Raw genomic sequence first — 8,574 nt, 5'->3', positions numbered from 1 at the left:
TAAAAGTGTTATTAAAATAATATTGTGTTAAGAGATGGTAGTAACCCCCCTGGAGTAGAAACGCACCTAAAACCAACTTCAAACGACTTCTATTCTTTTCATTACTTTCACTTGTCACTGCGAAACCACGATTACGCGGTACATATTAAAATGTCTCAATTCTGCGATAATATTAGTCCTTAATCATATTCTTCTAATCTATATAACATGTAATGGTTACAGATGTCCATGAGCGGTCGTTTCACTTGAGTTGTGTGCTAAAAAAAAACAATGATGTTATGTGGGTACGTAACAAGCGCATAGTGGAACAAACCGCCCACTAAAGGTTCCTTTCGCGCCACAATGGCAGGTTTAGGCGCGAAATAATGGAGTGACATTTGTGGGATCGAACAGGGACGTTAAAGTTTATTTTTTTATCTATGGTATCAGAAACTTTTTTCTTAAAGGCAGTAAAACGGAATTGTTATTCATTTGTACTTTGTTTTTTTTTTTTAATTATCTGTATTCAGTGAATTCCACAGAGTCTAACATGCAAAGTAAAGCTCTCGGCCAGGAAACTAAATGTTACATTTTGTGTGTTTGAGAACTTGGTTTTAGTTTGACTAATATATAATCAACACAATTAATAATTTAACATTTAAATTGTTATTACTAGGTTTGCATACTTACGACGTGTTTCAACTTAATCTTCAGGTAAGGTTGGCAACCCCTGGTTGATTACGATATCCATTGACAACATAGATAAGTATAGATATCACCGGAAGCCGTTATACGGCTGAAACGGCTGACAATTCTGTCAGCCATTTAATGCCTGTCATGGTGTAATTTACGCGGAACAATGCCGACATGCGCAGTTGAGTGGTGCAAAAACACGAAATTGAAGACGTTAAATGATCAGAAAAATTACATTTTTTTAATATATTTAAAACACGAAAATAGATAACAGTGACAATTTCAATTGTCAAAACTGGTTACATTTTCTTGTTAGGAGTGAGTAATCTTTACTAATCCATGATTGACAAGATATCAGTGACTATTTTTCATCACCGTTTTTGCTACTTCCATTTCACAAAAGTATTATAATGTACGATTTACATGAAAGACAAGTACAAGTAGGCATAGAACTCAAACAACATCCTTATTTACCACACATACCAAAGTAACTCTCCTAGATAAATTAAGAATGTGAAACAGCAAGACAGGGGTCGTCCCCGAGGATTGCAGGATGAATAAATCTAGGATGGAGCGGATCATCCTGAGGAATCAGCGGGAGAGGATTGGGGATTACCGCAATAAATTATATAACGCTCACCTGCGTGCCACGCGCCCCCGCTTTGATAAGGGTGCTTGTTCAATGATAGCGGAGCGATTTTATTTGTTGTACCTACTTGCGAAGTATGTTGAATCATTAAGTTTTTATTTTGCTTTCGATTTGTAATGAGATATACAATCACAAACACATGCAAAAACACTTATAAACATGCGAACACAAAGTAAAACACACACATACACATTTGTATTCATGCAAACATAATTTTCAAGTTTCCACCAATGGTCTCTGGCCATCGTCGATGACAGTCGCCAACTCGCTGCCTCGTTTCCATATATGATCAGTGACTAACGATCTGCCCCAGTCGACGACAAAAACGACAAAAAGCGACGATAGCCGAAGATCATCGCTGACAGATGCGAACTGTTGCAGCCCGTCATCACCGCCGACTGTATCACCCGTCGCCAATAACCTCCAGCGACTATAGACCAAAGTCACCGATACGAAGCGTCGCTCGTGTATAACCTGGTTTACTTTGTCTTTTATTTAGCTTCCAGCATAGCTGCTAAACGACAACTACAGCATAAACTGTGTATGGCGTACAACATGATACTTTGCATACATACAATATAATTCAATTCGCTGCAACTCTTTTTTATGTCCTATAGCTAAGCATAGGTCAATACAACTAGAATCAACCGCAAACCTGTGGAACCCACCTACCTATAGTGTACTCTAATACACTTAAATAAGAATTGGCCAATTTAATAGCATTAGTTATTTTAAGCCTATTTTTTAATATCGTTCAAAGCGCCCGCCTCCGCTTCCGCTATCGCTTACCGCTCCCACTACATCCTACCTTATATTCAACAGAAAAGCCAATAAATCCGCCTCGCTGTCGGATAGTATAAATAAAAAAATTCCGTTCGGTGACGGAGTCTCCCGAAGTTGCATACTTCATTACGACCCCTATTGGCCCGGAATTGAGTTTGGTTTCCGAAGGAAGTGGATTTAGATTGTTGCATAGAATGGGAATTTAGAGAGAATTTTGTTGGGGTTTTATGCGTGCTTAAGACAATGATGGTTCTGTTAGATATTTCGTTATATACTTATAATAGTACTGATACACATGATTTTTTAAGTTTGAGGTTTAAAATACGTAAACAATCTACCTGTGGGACACTGGTCACTGCCGCTCATGGATATGGATTTGAAGGTGGTAGAACCCTTCGTGGTTCGACTCCGGCGGCACCATCGCCACACCTATTTCTGCCTAATAACAGCTGTGTTAGGCGCTGCTGTGTTCCGTTATGAAGGGTGTGGTAAGGGAGACATACTTTTCCGAGGCGTTCCAGCTTAGTCCTCAGGGGTAGCGGCACATCTGTGGCCGACCTCAGGTAGTAATATCTAATCCTATCTGGGGATGATTACAGATGTCCATGGGCGGCAGTAGCCACTTACCATCAGTTGGACTGCATGCTCGTCTACTAATTCTATATTATAAAAAAAAACTCCATATAGAACCGGAAGCCGCCTGCCATTCCTGAGAACTATGGTCCCCTCATATGAACGTCAACCGAGATTCATATTCATCCACTAAAACAGAACTGCTTCACGCTGGAAATAGTTAGGGCGGTAATACCTCCCCGGTTAAGCCATATTGGCTCTAACACTTACAAATGTCATTATCTAAAGAGCAAACAACCCAGCATGGTGATAAGTAGCTAGTATAAGTAAAACCGTGACATGTCATATCCCTGACGAGAATATTGCAAAGGCCTCATCTAAGTATCCCTTACCACATCTTTCAAACTCGTACATTGCAGCACTCGTACAATTCTTATTGTTCAGTATTTAGAACTGGTCGAAATACTGATGATAAATAAAAGGAGTAAATTCAAAATTTAAAAGGTTGACGTTTCTGTCATAACACACATTGTACGGACAGTCGGTATTCAGATTTCGTCACGGGACGTATAATATAATTTATATTTATTACGGGGGTCCTGGGGACCTATTTGGAAGTCGCGAGTGTGTGTGCATCACGGTCGATCGGTCGCCGAAGGGAGCACCGCACAGTTCTACGGTATTTATACATTTATTCACCTACATTATTGTTTCTAGCGCACAAGGGTTCCAAATTATATTTCGGATTAGAAACCAGCGACCTAAAACTCTACATTTTGGTCACTTCGAGTCGGGATTCGGGTTTCCGTGCTCGCAAGTATATTCTTGTGTGTTGGTGAACAGTAGTGTAGACATCGGTACACGTCCACGTCGTTTGTAAATACTTTGCCGGATTATAAGTATTTACAGCGGCTGGACAAATTCAAAAAACTGTGTACTCTACAATTATTACGTAGGGATACACGTATTTATTTCGGTTACTATTTTATTTATGTACATCGGGTACTACAAGAAACGTCAACGGTTTTAGGCGTTTTTTCGGATTATTATTAGTGTTTCGGTCGGGCTTGTATTGAGCATTCTCCTGTTTCGGGTTGTGTCGGTTGAAGGTGGTAGAACTCTACGTGGTTCAACTCCGGCAGCACCACCGCCACATCTATTTCTGCCATTACAGCAGTGTTTGGAGCAGCTGTATTTTGGTTTGAAAAAGGTGTGGTAAGGGAGATATACTTAATCGAGGCGTTCCAACTTAGTCCTCAAGAGTAACAGCGCACGTGTGGTCATTTACACCAGGTGGAGGTGGACTGCATGGTCGTTGTCTACTCTATTATTTCGGTCGGTTTTATTTCGGTTTGGATTTTTATTATTGCGGATTATAATTTACATTCGGTAATATTTTGTGCTTTCATATTTGTCAAGTCGGTTGACATATAATTTTGTGACAGCGTTCTATCGGTTTAAATTTTATTTTATTTTTTTTCATTTCAACTTTTTGAAATGGCTCCTAAGTCTAAACGAAGGTTGAATAAATTAAAATACGATTTAGCAATTCATAATTTGGATTCTATTTACGATCTTTCTCAGCGGGAACCTAAATCTGAAATAGATAAAAATAATTTTAAAATACGGTATCATGATTTGGATCGTAATTATGAAGAATTTACGTCGATGTTTTTGGAGCTGCAATCGGAATTGGACGAAGGCTCTGATGTGGATTATTCGGACGATTTTAAAAAATATAATGGAATATATTTTGATATCAAGAGGAAGTTTTTAGAAATATCATCTTCGGAGACTGAACATGGTTCGGAGTTCAGGTCAATGGATGATGGTGACAAGCGGAAGCGGGTGGTTTTACCACGGATACAGATTCCTACATTTTCGGGAAAAATAGAAGAATTTGTTTCATTTATGGATTTATTTAATTCTTTGATATGTGAAGATAATGCTTTATCTGATTCGGAGAAAATGTATTACTTATTAGGTTCATTGGCTGGAGAACCAAAGGTTTTATTGCAACACTTATCTATTTCGGGAGATAATTTTTCGGTTGCTATGGATCTATTGAACAATAGATATAATAATAAAAGATTGTTAGCAGATAAACTATTTTATAATTTATTTTATATTTCACATGTCACCAAACATTTAAATTCTATTAAATTATTTTTAAATACATTGCTAGAAAATACGAAAGCGCTAGAAAAGATGAATTTTCCGGTTGATCAGTGGACTCATTTATTGTTTTATATTAATTTTCAAAAATTAGATAATAGTCTAAAAAAAGGTTTTGAAGAACGGTTTACAGGAAAGGACTTTCCGGAATTTAAGGATTTAATAAGGTTTTTGGAAAATGAACTTAGGATTTTAGAGTCAAGTGGTGATTCACATCGGGCATATGGCACTACTAAAACTCATGCGGCATTTCAGGAAAATAGGCAGGTAGGCTGCAAATGTTGTAAAAAGGGAATACATCATCTTTCCAAATGTAATAAATTTTTATCTTTAAGGGTGGGTCTTAGGAAAGACTTTATTAAAGAAAATAAACTATGTTTTAGATGTTTTAACTCTCATAAGATAGCGGACTGTCAATCTTCATGGGTTTGCTTTAAGTGTAAGTCACCTAAGCATCATCATCTTATTCACATGGATTTACCTCACTACCAGACAGCATCGGGCAGTGCAAGGTCGGCGGCGACACCTACTGTGACCGGTAACAGTAGGGCACATACTTCTAATGTTGTCACGGATAGGGTGGAGGATAATCCATGTACTGCATCTGTTAGCGGATCTAACAGGGCAAATATTACGGTTTCGAATCAAGGTGGTGCTTCGTTGACTTCTAACATGATTGAAACTAACATGTTTAATCGTACGGTTCTTTTGTCTACGGCCATGGTGCATATTAAGGATGCACATGGTCACTATCAAGAAGCGCGTGCGTTATTGGACAACGGTAGTCAAGGTAGTTTTATTTCGGAGGGTTGTGCCAATAGATTAGGTTTGAGGCGGTTTAATACGAATGCTTCTACAGTCACGGGACTGAGTGGCATACCAGTGGATATTGGTAGAAATGGGGTTAATTTAACGATTCGACCGCGGTTTTCACGTCGACCGTTATTGGTATCTACCGCTACTATTTTAAATAAAATAACTAATCAGTTGCCTAGTTTCAATTTACCTCAAGAGATTTGTAGTCATTACAAAGGACTACCTCTTGCGGATGAATATTTTTACCTTAGTCGGGAGGTTGATATTTTAATCGGTGCGGATTTATTAGGAGAGGTAATGCTCGGAGATATTGTTAAAATAAATAATAATTTGCCTCACACTATACAAACTATTTTTGGTTATGTATTGTCCGGGCCTTTTTCATACGCGGTAAGTAATGATGAAAGTGCCCAGAATATTAACGTTTGCCAAACATTCACAAACGTACAATCGGATAATTTTGTATATAAAGTTAGGGACACTAACGATAATCCTAGCGTCATTGCGGATCCAAGACATTTGGATCATAAAATTTATAATAAAAATTATCATCACCGGGATGATACACGGCGATATGCGGTAGGTTCGCCATATTTACCAGATACGTTTACGGTAAATAGTTCCTTTTCATCTGTGAGAAAACGGTTCTCTATCATGGAAAGACAACGTACGGTAAATAAATTTCGGAAAAAGATATTAATTTGATTTAGCGGTTTTACGGTTTTATGTTAGTTATATTTTTTATGGCTTTAGTTCTATTATTATTTTTTATTGGGAAAGGTCTATTGTTTTCATTGTAGAATATTTTGTTTTTTGGTCAAATGGATTGATACATTTAATGGTTTCGTTACCTACGGATAGGGTGAATGCCACCGGGCTATTTCACATTGCAAACGGATTTTGCTTTTCTTTATTTTAAAGATTTTCTTTATTATTGGGGTTTCGCGGTTAAGGAATCCTAAAGCCTTATGGTGTATATCTTTTTGAGTTTTTGTTTGTTCTTGTGCAAAGCAAATGAACATTAAGTGTCAACGATTTGACGAAGGAAGCCTTTCTTGTAGCATTAACTACATTTACTTCTCGGCGGAGTCTTTCACATGTCATTCGGTTCGACTGTGGGACAAATTATACAGCTGAAAGAAAACAATAGAGTGAAGAGATGTCAATTGGCGCAAGCTTTTTATCAAAGATTTTGGAGAAGATCGAGTAGTGAATATTTTCACTCGCTTCAAACTACAAGTAAATGGAGGAAATCTGGAGGATCACCTAAAATTGGAGATTTAGTTTTATTAAAAGAAGAAAACTTGCCTTCTTTAAATCGGAAAATAGATCGGTTTTTGGAGTTACTGCCTGAGAAAGATGGTATTATTCGGATAGTTAAACTGAAAAAAACATCGGTTATATTTATTTGGCCTATGGTTAAGGTTTGTAGGCTGCCTTCGGAATAGGGTTGTCACAAACTTATTTGTGTTATTTTATATTTGTTTATGATAAGTGTAAGGTTTTATTTTTTGGATTTTGGTTGATAAAGGCTTGGCCTTTCTCGGGCGGGGGTATGTTCAGTATTTAGAACTGGTCGAAATACTGATGATAAATAAAAGGAGTAAATTCAAAATTTAAAAGGTTGACGTTTCTGTCATAACACACATTGTACGGACAGTCGGTATTCAGATTTCGTCACGGGATGTATAATATAATTTATATTTATTACGGGGGTCCTGGGGACCTATTTGGAAGTCGCGAGTGTGTGTGCATCACGGTCGATCGGTCGCCGAAGGGAGCACCGCACAGTTCTACGGTATTTATACATTTATTCACCTACATTATTGTTTCTAGCGCACAAGGGTTCCAAATTATATTTCGGATTAGAAACCAGCGACCTAAAACTCTACACTTATTATTGGATCGAAATATCTGTGGCAGTGCCTACATCGAATCACGAAGCGTTTGGCCCTTGATACTTCCATTATATTAAAAAACCTTCACATGCTAAACGGGCTGTCAAAAATATTTTTCAATCGCATTCATCAAACAAAGAAAATAAAATAACATTCGTGAATTCAGAATTGCAAATACGTTAACCGAGGCCTAATGCAATATGGCTTGTGCAAACGGAATAACAAATGGCGGACCGCCAATAAATATGGTTTTCAATTCGGTACCAATAAAATATTTTGAGGTACAACTCTTGGATTACGTGGTGATGTTTGTTCATTTCAACCGTGGAATGATCGAGGTCAATTCGAAATAATTGTTAGCATATAAAATCATACAGAAAAACATTTTTATTTTATAATCCAGTACTCTTTCCTTATTCGTTATTATATTAAAGAAACAGGCAAGATTTCATTCAGCGAGAACTTTTTTAAACACTCAGGCTTTTAGGTTTCCTCATGATGTTTTCCATCACCGCTTAAGCAGGTGATAATTATTATTTTTTACTTTATACATTTTTTAAATGTTGATCAAGGCCTAATGCAATATGGCTTGTGCAAACAGAATAATAAATGGCGGACCGCCAATAAACATGGTTTTCAATTCGTTACAAACAAAAAAATTGCGGTACAACTCTTGGATTACGTGGTCATGTTTGTGAATTTCATCGTGGAATGATTGAGGCCAATTCGAAATAATTGTTAGCATATATCATGCAGAAAAAAACATTTTTATTTTATAATCCAGTAGATTGTTTATCACATTGAAGAAGAAAATGAGATTTCATTCAGCGAGAACATTTTAAACACTCTCAAGCTTTCAGGTTTCCTCATGATGTTTTCCATCACCGTTTAAGCAGGTCATAATTATATTTTAATACTTTATACGTTTTCTTAAACGTTGACCGAGGCCTAATGCAATATGGCTTGTGCAAAAGGAATAATAAATGGCGGACCGCCAATAAATATGGT

Source organism: Epargyreus clarus, unplaced genomic scaffold (genome assembly GCF_041222505.1).
Source record: "Epargyreus clarus isolate Ecla_fem2 unplaced genomic scaffold, WU_Ecla_fem_2.2 ptg000002l, whole genome shotgun sequence".
Taxonomy (NCBI): Eukaryota; Metazoa; Arthropoda; class Insecta; order Lepidoptera; family Hesperiidae; genus Epargyreus; species Epargyreus clarus.
Note: the sequence above shows the minus strand (reverse complement) of the source record.